The 14106-nt window shown below is 46.1% G+C and overlaps 1 long non-coding RNA gene across 1 annotated transcript; it reads right to left on the bottom strand.

Annotated features, from left to right (window-relative positions):
* Nucleotides 1-334: 334 nt before the first annotated feature.
* LOC144334646 (uncharacterized) lies at nt 335-14077 on the bottom strand. Its single transcript, XR_013404757.1, has 2 exons — nt 13540-14077; nt 335-469 (listed from the first exon to the last, which is right to left on the bottom strand). It is a non-coding gene; the product is annotated as an uncharacterized LOC144334646 (long non-coding RNA).
* Nucleotides 14078-14106: the final 29 nt, after the last annotated feature.

Raw genomic sequence — 14106 nt, 5'->3', positions numbered from 1 at the left:
GGATTACAGGTGCGCACTACCACGCCCGGGTAAAGAGGCACCTATCTTGTAAGGCAGGTATTTTTACATCATCTTCAAGCAAGGGGGAATGCTAATCTTTAACGAAGAATAGGCAGTGTGTTGGGTCCTTCTTGCGCTGCTCTCAAGAAATACCTGGTGGGGAGGAGGGACAGCATCAGGAAGAATAGCTAATGGATGCTGGGCTTAATACCTAGGTGATGGGATGATCTGTGCAGCAAACCACCACAGCACACGTTTATCTATGTAACAAATCTGCATATCCAGCACATGTACCCCTGAACTTTAAAAAAAAAAATATACCTGACACTGAGTAATTTATAAGAAAAGATGTTTAATGGCTCATAGTTATGTAGTCTGTACAGAAAGCATAGCAGCATCTGTTCCAGGGAGGCCTCAGGAAGCTTCCAATCACAGCATTAGGCAAAGGGGGAGCAGGGACATCACATGGCTAGAATGGGAGCAAGAGAAAGAGGAAGTGGCAGCGAGGTGCACACACTTTTAAATGACCAGCTCTCGTGAGAACTCACTGTCACGAAGACCGCACCCACTAAGCCATGAGGGATCCACCCACATGATCCAAACACCTCCCAGCAGGCCCCACCTCCAGCATTGGGGATTACAATTCGACATGAGATTTGGGTGGGGACAAATATCTAAACTACATCTGGCCACTTGCGAAGGCCCAGAGGTACAGGAAAAACTGGAAGTTAATGATTTTCAAGTATATCGACCCAGATATTGCCATCTTATGTCTCCCATTTTCTTTCTTTCTTTGAGACAGGGTCCCACTCTGTCACCCATGCTGGAGTGCAGTGGTGTGACTGAGGCTCACTGCAGCCTTGACCTTGTGGGCTGAATCAATCCTCCCACCTCAGTCTCCCAGGTAGCTGGAACCACACGTGCATGCCACCATGCCCTGGTAAATTTTTGTAAAGACAGGGTTTCACCATGTTGCTCAGGCTAGTCTCGAACTCCTGGGCTCAAGTGATACTCCAGCCTTGGCCTCCCAAAGTGCTAGGATTAGTGGCATGAGCCACCACACCTGGCCTCCCATTTTTACTCTTTGTCAATCAGGACTCTAACCTTGGTAGCTAACCTGCCAGGGCTGAGAATTCAACCTCTCTAGAGCTCTGCAAATTTTATAATTATGTTTTAGGTCTGATCCTCAGGTTTTTCTGCCCTCTGGCTGCAGGAGATGGTAGTATCTTTATATACTGCCAAGAAGGTCCTTTGACTTTCACACTTAATCTTCATTGTCTTTCTTCAAAGGATCTATTATCCCCAACAACAAACATCCTATTACTTCTAAAATGCCTAATACATTGTGTTCCCCCACTCTCCCACGTACTCTTTCCTTGGGTAAAACATCTCCATTAACCACTGGTGAAATTTTTAACAACTGTATTACTATCACATGCTAGGGGCTAACAGTGTTTCACCTATCACTAGTGGTGATATCCTCATTGTCAACAGACTGCTGAGTGACTCCCAAATTTCATTTTAGCGTTTACTTTCTTGGATCACTCCTGGTACCAATTATTGTAAATTGGGCTCCCCAGGAAGCAGAGATTTGATTCCAGAAAGTTTACTGAAGAGTGCTTTTAGGATCACTATCCTTGGGAGAGTGAAAGAAGCAAGACTAGTTAGGTTGCAGGGCATTCACAAAACAGTCTCAGTCAAATCCATGCAGAGCACTGGACCTAAGATGGCCCTGTAAAATTTTCCCTCACTGGGGCCAGGGTAATGGGGTCTTTATAACCCTGCACTAATCAGTCTCTGAATATGGGTTACCATGAGCATGACTTTAAATGAGGCAGCTCTTCTCAGCCAAAGTTGTGTGGGGTGCAATTTTTTTTTTTTTTTTTTTTTTTTTTTTTTTTTTTGAGACAGAGTTTCACTCCTGTTGCCCAGGTTAGAGTGCAATGGCACGATCTCGGCTCACTGCAACCTCTGCCTCCTGGGTTCAAGCGATTCTCCTACCTCAGCCTCCCGAGTAGCTGGGATTACAGGTGCCCCCCACCACGCCCGGCTAATTTTTTTGTATATTTTGTGGAGACGAGGTTTCACCATGTTGGCCATGCTGCTCTCCAGCTCCTGACCTCAGGTGATTGGCCCACCTCGGCCTCCCAAAGTGCTGGGATTATAGGCGTGAGCCACCGCACCTGGCCTAATTTTTTATTTTTTTTTGTAGAGACGGGGTTTCTCCATTTTGGTCAGGCTGGTCTCAAATTCCCGACCTCAGGTGATCTGCCTGCCTTGGCCTCCCCAATTGCTGGGATTACAGGTGTGAGCCACCATGCCTGGCAGGGTTGTGTGGGGTGCTTAACTGCCAGCTGCCAGCCCTTAACATTTCCAGCAGTTGGGAGAGTAAGGGTTTCAGTAGTTCAGAAGAGGAGAGATCTGAGGAGCACACCACATACACCACAACATCCCTAAAACACACTTTCTTTTTTTTTTCTCTTCTCTTTTTTTTTTTTTTTGAGACAGAGTGTCACTCTGTTGCCCAGGTTAAAGTGCAATAGTGTGATCTCAGCTCACTGCAGCCTCGACCTCCTGGGCTCAACCGATTCTCCCACCTCAGCTTCCCAAGTAGCTGGGACTTCAGGTATGTGTAACCATGCCAAGCTAATTTTTTGTATTTTTGTAGAGTCGGGATCTCACTATATTGCCCAGGCTTCCTGTGTCAAGTAATCTGCCTGCCTCAGCTTCCCAAGGTGCTGGGATTACAGGTGTGAGTCACTGTACCTGTCCCTAAAATATACTTTCTAGTGTCTGAATCATTTACGATGGGAAATAATTCATGTGTTTTGTGTAAAAAAATGTTTTTAAGAAAACTCAAGAAGACTTCATCTTCACAATTTTTTTTTTTTTTTTTAGACGGAGTTTCGCTCTTGTTGCCCAGACTGGAGTGCAACGGAGCGATCTCGGCTCACTGCAACCTCTGCCTGCTGGATTCAAGTGATTCTCCTGCCTCCGCCTCCCGAGCAGCTGGGATTACAGGCATGTGCCACCACGCCCAGCTAATTTTGTATTTTTAGTAGAGATGGGGTTTCTCCATGTTGGTCAGGCTAGTCTTGAACTCCTGACCTCAAGTGGTCCGCCCACCTCGGCCTCCCAAAGTGCCAGGATTACAGGCGTGAGCCACTGTGCCTGTCCAGAATTATTGTTATTATTATTATTATTATTATTTAATTAGCTGGATGTGGTAGCACATGCCTGCAGTTCCAGCTATTTGGGATGCTAAGGCAGGAGAATCACTTGAGGCCAGGAGGTTAAGGCTGCAGTGAGCTGTGATCACACCACTGCACTCTAGCCCGGGTGACAGAACATGACCCTGTCTCAAAAAATAAATAAAAGTAAAAAGAGAGAAAACTAGAATGGTAACTCTAAACCTTGGATTCACACAGCAGCAAATCACGCTTTGCTGACCTGGCACAGGATTCACTTGTCCATGTGCCCACACTTAACTGTGTATACTGACATTTCATTATTTTTGGGCAAAGGAGACTTTTCAATCTAACACTATCTTGGAAACTGAAGAAAACCTCTGGGATTCACTCCGATAGGAGAACCAAAGCAAAACTACAAACACCATCTGTCAATTTTTCCTTCCAAAGCAGCCTTTCCAAATTTCTGGGAGTTTCCTTTGCCAACTCCTTGTCACAGCAGCTCCAGAAGCAAGGGAAGCCACCGAAGTTTCCCATGATGTTCTGGGCTAGGAGGCTGGTGTCCTAGGGCTTCCTGCTGCACAGGTGCACATCCTCAGAGGATGTCTCTACCCTCCTTCCATAGGTGCCAGTCTCTTCCTCCTCAAACAAGAAAGCCAAGTATGGATATGTCCTTTATACTCTGTACAAAAGTGCCTGGCTCAGGGACCAGGGAGGACTGAAATCCAGCTGCACGCACCTTGTCAAGCTGTATACCCTGGCACTGCATCCTCTTAGGGAGGGTGCCTTTTCCTATTATGCACAAAGGTACAGTTCAGCCTAATGGCAGGCCTTGTCCTTGAGCTCACTGATACGATTTAACTCTATTGTAGTTGTGTGTCTTACAAGTTTGTCTTTCTCCTGAGAGTTTTGATGGCTGAAGCCTGGTCTTGTTTAACCTTTGTTCCCATTGCAGCACAGAGCTTGGTGTATAGTAGACCTAAGTCTATTAATTAGCTGAATGAATTACTATGCACAGAGGTCTTCTGGCCCACTGCCAGGACAGTCTACTAAACCCATTTTTTTTTTTTTTTTTTGAGGCGGAGTCTCCCTCTGTCGCCCAGGCTGGAGTGCAGTGGCCGGATCTCAGCTCACTGCAAGCTCCGCCTCCCAGGTTTATGCCATTCTCCTGCCTCAGCCTCCCGAGTAGCTGGGACTACAGGCGCCCGCCACCTCGCCTGGCTAGATTTTTGTATTTTTTTTAGTAGAGACGGGGTTTCACCGTGTTAGCCAGGATGGTCTTGATCTCCTGACCTTGTGATCCGCCCATCTCGGCCTCCCAAAGTGCTGGGATTACAGGCTTGAGCCACCGCGCCCGGCCCTAACCCCATTTTTAAAAGCTTAATAAAATTATCTTTTACTATATTACAGGATAACTCTTTGCTGTGCTTCCTGCTGTGTGTGTGTGTTTTTTTTTTTCCTCTCTAAATTTTCTACTGCTTTTCATATCTGGTTCTCCAACTCTCTCATTCTTTTTTTTTTTTTTTTTTTTTTTGAGTCTCACTCTGTTGCCCAGGCTGGAGTGCAGTGGCATGACCTCGGTTCACTGCAACCTCTGTCTCTCGGGTTCAAGCAATTCTCCTGCCTCAGCCTCCCATGTAGCTGGGACTACAGGCATGTGCCACCACGCCCAGGTAATTTTTTTTGTATTTTTAGCAGAGATGGGGTTTCACCATGTTAGCCAGGCTGGTCTCAAACTCCTGACCTCAGGTGATCCACCTATCTCGGCCACCCAAAGTGCTAGGATTATAGGCGTGAGCCACCACACCTGGCCCCTTTCATTAAGTCTCTGAACTACCAAATCACTTTTTAGAGGCTGGTCATTGCATCTTTGTTCTTGGACTCATTCTCTGTTCTTCTGAAAACTACATTTCCCAGCTTCTTTGACAACCACATACTAGCTATATTCAGCCAATGGGAGGCACTGGAAGAAGATTGGAAGTGAGAGGAAGGAAGAAGCTAGGGTAGTTCTTCCTCTTTTGGCTATGGGGCTGCATCTCTTCTACGTGGTTTCCACTTCCCCTTCTTCTTCTTCTTCTTTTTTTTTTTTTTTTTGAGAAGGAGTCTTGCTCTGTCACCCAGGCTGGAGTGCAGTGGTGTGATCTCGGCTTACTGCAACCTCCATCTCCGAAGTTCAAGCTTTTCTCCTGTCTCAGCCTCCTCAGTAGCTGGGATTAGAGGCGCGTGCCACCAGGCCTGGCTTTTTTTTTTTTTTTTTTTTTTTGCATTTTTGGTAGAGACGGGTTTCACCACGTTGGCCAGGCTGTTCTCGAACTCCTGACCTCAAGTGATCCGTCCACCTTGGCCTCCCAAAGTCAGCCTCCCAAAGTGCTGGAATTACACGCATGAGCCACCGTGCCTGACCTCCCCTCCTTCTTTAGTCCCAAGTTCTGCTGCCCACTCCACTCCAGCCAAGTCCTATTTCTTCCACAGCAACAAATAATAGTTTAGTGTGTGTCCTTTCAGTTTTTCATCCATGCTTATATATATGTGTATATATATACACACATACATATATACACACACACACAGACTGTCTCTACACGCATTTTTTTTTGCGAAAATACAATATGCCTTATTCTGCAACTTGCTTTTTACTCCACAATATACTGCTGTAACTGTGATAGTTACTGCCAAATTGCTCCATGAAAAGATTCTATCAATTTATACTGTTGTCAGCAGTGTATGAGAATGCTTATTTTGCTAGACAAGGTGGCTCATGCCTAATCCCAGCATTTTGGGAGGTCAAGGTGGGAGGATTGCTTGAGACCAGGAGTTTGAGATCAGCCTGTGCACCACAGAGAGACTGTTTCTTTTAAAAAAGAAAAAGAAAAAAAAAGTTTATTTATCCATCTATGCACCATTGGATATACTTTTTTTTTTTTTGAGTCTTGCTCTGTCACCCATGCTGGAGTGCAGTGGCCTGATCTCGGCTCACTGCAAGCTCTGCCTCCCGGGTTCACGTGATTCTCCTGCCTCAGCCTCCTGAGAAGCTGGGACTACAGGCGCCCGCCACCACGCCTGCCTATTTTTTGTATTTTTAGTAGAGGTGGGGTTTCACCGTGTTTGCCAGGATGGTCTCGATCTCCTGACCTCGTGATCCGCCCGCCTCGGCCTCCCAAAGTGCTGGGATTACAGGTGTGAGCCACTGCGTAATCTAAATAATTTTTTAAAATCAATTAAGATGGGGGGCTGAGCATGGTAGCTCATGCATGCAACTCCAGCGCTTTGGGAGGCCAAGGCAGCAGGATTGCTTGGGGCCAAGAGTTTGAGACCAGCCTGGTCAATATAGCGAGATCCTGACTCTACAAAAAAGGAAAAAAAAAAAAAAAATGGCGGGGTACCATGGCTCATGCCTATAATCCTAGCACTTTGGTAAGCCGAGGCTGGCAGATTGCTTGAGCTCAGGAGTTCGAGACCAGCCTGGGCAACATGGTGAAACCCTGTCTCTACCAAAAATACACATAATTAGTCAGGCGTGGTCGTGTGTGCTTGTGGTCCCAGCTACTCTGGAGGTGGAGGTGGGAGGATCTCCTGAGCCTGGGAGGCAGAGGTTGCAGTGAGCTGAGATCACGCCAATGCACTCCAGCCTGGGTGGCAGAAGATTGAGACTGTGTCTCAAAAAAGAAAAACAACAAACAAACAAACAAAAAACACCACAAGCTGGGTGCAGTGACTCATACCTGTAATCCCAGCACTTCGGGAGGTGTGGCAGGTGGATCACTTGAGGCCAGGAGTTCGAGACCAGTCTAGCCAACATGGAGAAATCCCATCTCTACCCAAAATATAAAAAAATAGCTGTGTGTGGTGGCGCATGCCTGTAATCCCAGCTACTTGGAAGCCTGAGGCAGGAGAATCGTTTGAACCCAGGAGGCGGAGGTTGCAGTGAGCTGAGATTGTGCCACTGCACTCCAGCCTGGATGACAGAACAAGACTCCATTTCAAAAGAAAACAACACAAGCAAACAAAGCTTAAATAAAATAAAATAAAATAAAAATTAGCCAGGTATGGTGGCATGCACCTGCAGTCCCAGCTACTTGGGAGGCTGAGGCGGGACAATCCCTTAAGTTCAGAAGTTTGAAGCTGCAATGATCTATGATTGCACTACTGCACTCCAGCCTGGGTGACAGAACAAGGCCCTGTTGCCCAGGATGGACTCAAACTCCTGGCCTCAAGGGATCCTCCTGCCTCGGCCTCCCAAAGTGCTGAGATTATAAGCATAAGCCACTGCATCAGACCCAGCATTGGATATACTTGATCCTTTTAGCTTTTGCCAATTTGTTAGGTAAAAATTAGAGCCTTGTTTCATTTTTAAAAATTATCAGCCTGGTGTGATGGCTCGCGCCTGTAATCCTAGCACTTTAGGAGGCCGAGGTGGGGAGGATCACGAGGTTAGGAGTTCGAGACCTGCCTGAACAACATGGTGAAACCCTGTCTCTACCAAAAATGCAAAAATTAGCCGGGCGTGGTGGTGCATCCCCATAATCCCAGCTACTCAGGAGGCTGAGGCAGGAGAATTGCTTGAACCCAGGAGGCAGAGGTTGCGGTGAGCTGAGATCGTGCCTTTGCTCTCCAGCCTGGGTGACAAAGTGAGACTCCATATCAAAAAAAAAAAAAAAAAAAAAAATTATTGGTGATATTGACCATTTTCTCATATGTTCACTAGCTATTTGTGTTTCTTCTTTGGCTAATTTCCTCTTGCAAGCTATACACACTTTTTTTTTTTCTTAATTGAATCATTCAATTTTTCATATTGATTTGTAGAATTCTTTGTATATTGGGAAAATTAACTTTTTCTTTTATATAGGTTACAAATATTTTCTTCCAGTTTATCTTTTCACTTTGTGTATGGGGTCTTTTGCCATCATCAAATCTGTCAACTATTTCCTTCATGGCTTCTGCATTTGGTGTTATGATTAGACAAGTTCTTTCCATCCCATAATTCAGAAAATATTCTTCTATATTCTCTTTTAATATTTTAGTATAACTTTTTGTGTTTGTGTATTCATCTGTTGGAATGGAAAATTATCTATATCATGGTCATCAGGATAATTGAATCTTTATATGATGATCATCATGTCGTTCTTAGAATTGAGAGAAGCCTCAGAGGTCACCCAGAGATCTGAGTCCTTTGTTGTAACTGTGAGTTTCTGGGGAAGGGCAAAAGGTTTCAATCTGACCTTTAAGGTTCTAAGGATTAATCCTAACTTTTCTCTTGATTTTTCCAGGAGAAAAAATGTCTTTGCCAAGGATGCCAGTGACTTTTCTTTTTTTTTTTTTTTTTTTTGAGACGGAGTCTTGCTCTGTGCCCCAGGCTGGAGTGCAGTGGCACGATCTCGGCTCACTGCAAGCTCCGCCCCCCGGGTTCACGCCATTCTCCTGCCTCAGCCTCCCGAGTAGCTGGGACTACAGGCGCCCGCCACCACGCCCGGCTAATTTTTTGTATTTTTTTTAGTAGAGACGGGGTTTCACGGTGTTAGCCAGGATGGTCTCGATCTCCTGACCTCGTGATCCGCCCGCCTCGGCCTCCCAAAGTGCTGGGATTACAGGCTTGAGCCACCGCGCCCGGCCGACTTTTCTTATAGAAAAGAAAAACTGTTAAACCCAAGCCAAGCCTCTTCCTTCCTGGTTTCTCCAAACTTATCTCCTTCTGCTCTTCTACATATACCCTTTGCTCTACTTACTGATCCTGAACATTCCTGGAAATTTCTTGTATCCATGCCTTTGCCCAGACTACTTTGGACACCCTTCATTCTATCTGGCCTTTAAGGTCTAACTTAAATCTTCGATTTTCCATGAAGTCTCCCAATTTCTCAAGTGTACCTCTCCTCTCTACTCCTCAGGCATGGATTGTGCTACTTAGGGGACTCAATTTATTTTATTTTATTTTATTTTTTGAGACAGAGTGTCGCTCTGTTGCCCAGGCTGGAGTGCAGTGGTGTGATCTCTGCTCACCGCAACCTCCACCTCCCAGGTTCAAGCGATTCTCCTGCCTCAGCCTCCCAAGTAGCTGGGACTACAGGTGTGTGCTACCACGCCCGGCTAATTTTTTGTATTTTTAGTAGAGACGGGGGTTTCACCGTGTTAGCCAGGATGGTCTCGATCTCCTGACCTCGTGATCTGCCCACCTCAGCCTCCCAAAGTGCTGGGATTACAGGCTTGATCCACCACGCCCGGCCGGACTCAGTTTATTTTCTGTCAGGTGCCATAATTATCTGGACACCTATTTGCTTCCCTCACTGGGCTGCCTTGGGAGCATCTTTGCAGACTTGTGGTACCTGGCACATGGTGGGACTTAGTCAGTACTGGATGGCTAAATGAATGAAATATTGTAGAGGTGGTCATCTGTTTTTTCTGTCTCTGTTCTTAGACATTGCAAATGCCTGGTGTATAAAGGGAGGGAGAAAGAAGATGGAAAGAGGAAGGGTGCAGGTTGGTGCCCCTTTTTTTCCTGTATTGCTGTTAACAGGCCAGCAAGTATGATGGCCACTGTCTATGTGCACTGAGAGGGAAAGACACAGGGTAGCGGAAATAGAGGATTGGTGTCCTATTCAGCCTCTTCTGGCCCCAGGTGAGTCAACACTGGGATTCACACCTAGAAACTGACAAGTATGAATCACTCCTAGGAAGGTGAAGAGGTATTTGTTTTTCTAGGGAAATGCCCCCACTTCCTTTCCATTTCTTTCTTTCTTTTCTTTTCTTTTTTTTTGAGATGGAGTTTTGCTCTTGTTGCCCAGGCTGGAGTGCAATGGTGTGATCTCGGTTCACTGCAACCTCTGCCTCCAAGTTCAAGCAATTCTCCTGCCTCAGCCTCCCAAGTAGCAGGGATTACAGGCATGCGCCACCACGACCCGCTAAGTTTTTTGTATTTTTAGTAGAGACGGAATTTCCCCATATTGGCCAGGCTGGTCTTGTGGACTCTTGACCTTGTGATCCACCCACGTTGGCTTCCCAAAGTGCTGAGATTACAGGCATGAGCCATTGTGCCCACCCTCGACCATGTATATTTTCCATATCCTTTTCCTCGCTTTATACTTCTTAGGATGTCCTCATAATCTATTATCTTCCTCTAGAATGTAAGCTCTATGACAGCCCAGATTTTTTTTGTTTTGAGACGGAGTCTCGCTCTGTTGCCCAGGCTGGAGTGCAGTGGCACAATCTCAGCTCACTGCAACCTCCACCTCCCGGGTTCAAACAATTCTCCTGCCTCAGCCTCCCGAGTAGCTGAGATTACAGGCACCTGCCACCACACCAGCTAATGTTTGTATTCTTAGTAAACACAGGTTTTCATCATGTTGGCCAGGCTGGTCTTGAACTCCTGACCTCAGGTGGTCCACCTGCCTCGGCCTCCCAAAGTGCTGGGATTACAGGAGTGAGTCACCGTGCCCGGCCTACATGGGTCTGTTTTGTATACTGCTATATCCCCAGTGCTTGGGACAGTGCCTGGTATACTCAATAATATTTGTTAAGTAAATGAATGAAAAGTCTATTTATTCAAGGAGTACCAATACACTACATATGTGTACTTCTTACCTCTTTCCTGATTTCCAAGCCCACATTCCCTCTTTAAAATTTTGCCATCATCTTAATCTCAGCTTGCCTAGCTGAATTCATTATTATCTCTCTTAGCACTTCAGTAAACCTTAAGTCTTGTTTCTTCTAATGACAGACCCCAAACATGACTTATTCTTTTTCACTGTTTTTCCTTCTATATAGTAGGTCTCTAAATCTAGTTGAGTCTATCTCTTAATCTTGCTCCAGACTCCATCATCCCCTGCTTCTGCTTTAGTTCAGGTATGAATCTTTTACTTGATGCAGAAATCTACCATGCAGTCTTCAATCTATTTTATTCATTGCTACCATTTTGATTCTCATGCTGAAGAGCTTTGCTCAGCTCACTGCTCTCTCAACAAACGTGTGGCTGCCATTTACCTGTTGAACTAAGTAGGCAAAGAATCCGGAATTGGTGACTTACTGTTCTCTGCTCACTTTGACCCCCCTTTCTGCAATGCACACCTTTTCACTGTGAGTTAAAACTGCTGTATCCTTCAGAGTACAAATATTATCTTCTCTCTACTTAAGTTCCGAAGAAAAAATAGGGCTAGAGAAGTAGACATGGTAGTGTATACACACTTTATGCATCCAGAAAGTATAGAAATGTAAATCTTTCTTAGCCAGAAGTAAATTTTTTTCAAAACAATAAATGGACCTGTTATACCTTTATCTCTCTCTTTTTTTTTTTTTTTAATTTTTTGAGAAAGAGTCTTGCTTTGTCACCTAGGCTGGAGTGCAGTGGTACAATCGTATTCACTGTAGCCTTGAACTCCTGAAATCCAGTGATCCTCTTGCTGGTGTCTCCTGAGTTAGGGAGCACTATAGGTGAGCAGCACCACCTAGGGCTAATTAAAAAAAATTTTTTTTTTTTGTAGAGACGAGGCCTCCCTATGTTGCCCAGGCTGGTCTCGAACTTCTGGCCTCAAGCAGTTCTCCTATCTTGGTCTCCCAACCTGCTGGGATTACAGGCCTGAGCCATCACATCCATCCTACTCTCTGACTTTTAGTAGAGTTAACTTTTTTTTTTGAGACGGAGTCTCACTCTGTCATCCAGGCTAGAGTGCAAGGGAGTGATCTCGGCTCACTGCAACCTCCGCCTCCCGGGTTCAAGCCATTCTCCTGCCTCAGCCTGCTGAGTAGCTGGGATTACAGGCACCTGCCACCAGGCCCAGCTAATTTTTTTTGTATTTTTAGTAGAGACGGGGTTTCACTATGTTGGCCAGGCTGGTCTCGAACTCCTGACCTCGTGATCCACCTGCCTCGGCCTCCCAAAGTGCTGGATTACAGGCATGAGCCACCACATCCGACATTATTTTTCTTTTAATTTAAATTCTATTTTTTTTGAGACAGTCTTGCTCTGTTGCCCAGGCTAGAGTGCAGTGGCATGATCATTGCTCACAGCTGCCTTAACCTCCCAGGCTGAGGCCATTTTCTCACCTCAGCCTCCTAACTAGCTGGGACCACAGATGTGTGCAACCATGTCTGGATAATTTTTTACAATTTTAATTATTTTATTTTTAGACAGGGTCTCACTTTGCAGAGCCTAATAGCTGGCACTACAGTTGTGCACCACCATGCCCAACTTTTTTTTTTTGTTAGAGATGACGATTTACCACGTTGTTCAGGATGGTCTCAAACTCCTGAGCTCAAGCAATCTGACCATCTTGGCCTCCCAAAGTGCTGAGATTACAGGCGAAAGCCATCGTGCCTAGTCGTTTTATTTTATTTTATTGAGACAAGATCTTGCTCTGTCACCCATGTTTGGAGTACACTGGCACAATCCTGGCTCACTGTAGCCTCGACCTCTCAGGCTCAAGTGATCTCCTATCTCAGCCTCCTGAATAGTTGGAACCACAGGCACGTGCCACCATGCCCAGATAATTTTTTGAGTTTTTGTAGAGACAAGGTCTCACTATATTGCCCAGGCGCACCTAATTTTTACCAAACTTTTTGTAGAGACGGGGGTCTCATTATGTTGCTTAGATTGATCTTGAACTCCTGGACTCAAGATTCATCATATTCTTTTTTTTTTTTTTTTTTTTTGAGACGGAGTCTTGCTCTGTCGCCCAGGCTGGGGTGCAGTGGCCGGATCTCAGCTTACTGCAAGCTCCACCTCCCGGGTTTACGCCATTCTCCTGCCTCAGCCTCCTGAGTAGCTGGGACTACAGGCGCCCGCCACCTCGCCCGGCTAGTTTTTTTTTTTTTTGTATTTTTTAGTAGAGATGGGGTTTCACCGTGTTAGCCAAGATGGTCTCGATCTCCCGACCTCGTGATCCACCCGTCTCGGCCTCCCAAAGTGCTGGGATTACAGGCTTGAGCCACCGCGCCCGGCCAAGATTCATCATATTCAATTAATAATTCTCTGTCTCCTAATTCCAGCAGACATAGAAAGACACAGAAGGCCAGCGCCATGGCTCACTCCTATAATCCCAGCAATTTGGGAGACTGCGAGGCTTGAGCCCAGAAGTTTACGATCAGCCTGGGTAACATGATGAGACCCCATCTCTCCATATATATACAATAATAAAAATTATCCAGGCATGGTGGCATGCGCCTGTAGTCCAAGCTACTCAGAAGGCTGAGGTGGGAGGATCACTTGAGCCCGACAGGTGGAGGTTGCAGTGCGCCAATATCGCGCCACTGCACTCCAGCCTAGGCGACAGAACGAGACCCTGTTTCAAAAAAACAAAAAACACCACGAACAGAAACAACAACAACAACCCCCACAGAAGGTAGTGAAGGCTTGGGATTGGATTACCTGGTTTAAACCCATAGAATGTCAGAACTGAAGGAAGAGTCAGAGGTCAACTTTCTTTTTTTTTCTTTTGATACAGAGTCGCGCTCCGTTGCTCTCCTGGAGTGCAGTGGCGCGATCACAGCTACCGCAGCCTCGACGTCCCAGGCTCAAGCGATCCTCCTGCCTTGGCCTCTCAAAGTGCTGGAATTACAGGCGTGAGCCACTGCGCACGGCCTAGAGGTCACCTTTCAACTTAGTCCTCAATACATGGGAAAAGTGAGGCCCAGAAGGCGTATGAGTTGTATCAGGTCGCTGACCCTGAACAGAAGCTAGACGTCTTAATTCACAAGTAGGACTCGCTGCTAACTCTTTGGGCATCCCTTCGCGATTCAAGGCTCTTGGGTTTCCCGCTTTGGCCGCCTCGCCAAATCCAAGTCTTACACTCTTAGTGACCCCCTCCTTTCCTCCTTCCCCTTAGGTCAGCAAGGTTTACTCATTCTAATTGCAACGCTCCAGGTTGCCGGAGTAGCTCCTCGCTAGAAGGGAGATTAGTTACGTCACCGTCGGCTCCTCCCATTGGTCCGGGCG

This window comes from Macaca mulatta, chromosome 15 (assembly GCF_049350105.2).
Source record: "Macaca mulatta isolate MMU2019108-1 chromosome 15, T2T-MMU8v2.0, whole genome shotgun sequence".
NCBI classification, from domain to species: Eukaryota; Metazoa; Chordata; class Mammalia; order Primates; family Cercopithecidae; genus Macaca; species Macaca mulatta.
Note: the sequence above shows the minus strand (reverse complement) of the source record. Positions and strands in the feature narration are given on the sequence as shown.